The sequence below is a fragment of the Rhineura floridana genome, chromosome 7 (genome assembly GCF_030035675.1).
Source record: "Rhineura floridana isolate rRhiFlo1 chromosome 7, rRhiFlo1.hap2, whole genome shotgun sequence".
Taxonomy (NCBI): domain Eukaryota; kingdom Metazoa; phylum Chordata; class Lepidosauria; order Squamata; family Rhineuridae; genus Rhineura; species Rhineura floridana.
The window spans coordinates 69,314,370-69,315,609 of NC_084486.1; the positions used below are offsets into that span (position 1 = coordinate 69,314,370).

General features: G+C 38.8%; 1 pseudogene; it reads left to right on the plus strand.

The window, feature by feature from the left end:
* The first annotated feature begins 779 nt into the window (after nt 1-779).
* On the plus strand, nt 780-933 carry LOC133389868 (U1 spliceosomal RNA; annotated as a pseudogene).
* The last annotated feature ends 307 nt before the right edge of the window (nt 934-1,240 follow it).

Below are 1,240 nucleotides of genomic sequence, written 5' to 3' on the forward strand. Positions count from 1 at the left end.
AAGTTATAATTGTCATGATTTTTGGTACATAACTGAAGCTGTATATGCCTCATCTCTTCTCTGGAATCAGTTATTTACTCTGTGTCTGGTGCTACTTGCATCTCCTTTTAATTTGCATGGTCCAGGTTCACAAGACGTCACTGGCAAACAGAAGCTATCACACAGTTTCTTCCCTGTAAATCCATACTAACCCAATCCTCTGATAATCCAAAAAGGGAAGGAAAAAACATCTTCAGTCCGTATCTCTAGGACTTGCAGACGCTTTGTTCTGATGCTTTCAGGTGGGTGTGTCAATCATTCCCTTCTCCACGCCCACTCCCTCTTCCTCCCTTCATTCATTTCCTGCAACTTACAGCTGCTGTCCCTCATTCTGCAATGCTTTTTATGCTGCTGCAAATGATGGCTTTATTTTCTTTCCTCCCCTAACTTGTGCACAAAGACATAACACTGCTCAAACAAAGATTTGTATTTCAGCTGTATTGTACCAGTGAAAATACAAATAAGCGCACTTCCGGGTTGTTGTTTTTTTTAAAGAAACTTACTGGTAGAACAAACTGGGCATGCTCGGTTGTCAGGTAACGAGAGAGAATGGGAATGTTAAATTAGATGGCGTGGTCTTTAAGAAACTGTGTGATTGATGCTTCCCCTCAAGTGTGACTAGAAAACACCGTGTTTGCAGCTGGCATTGATCCCTTACTGTAGATGGTGTAAAAAGAAAACAGAGGTAAAAACAGCATCTTTAGCATGAAGTTATGTTCCCATGTCGATAAGCCTTAAGAGACCTTACCTGGCAGGGGAGAAACCATGATCATGAAGGTGATTTCCCAGGGTGGGGCTCATCCATTGCACTCTGGGTGTGATAACCCCTGAAATTTCCCCAAATGCGGGAAACTCAACAATAATTGTGGTAGGGTTTCAATTTTGATCCTAGATTTCAATTTTTGAAAAGACAATGTACGAGCCATTTCACAGAAAGGGAGCAAAAGACCCCTGAAAACGACCATTTTCCAATTATATGGAGAGATTGCTACATTTGTGCACACATAGGCTTTTTTTTAGTTTACTGTTGTTTTAATTGTTTTTAATTATTTTTAATTGTTTTTATTTATAATGTTAATGCTTCTTGTAAATTGCTTAGACGGTTTCTTTACAATTAAGTGGTATATAACTTTTGTTAAATAAAATAAATAAAAATAGGCTCTCTTCTGATGCATTTCCTATCTCACCTCCATGCTCATTC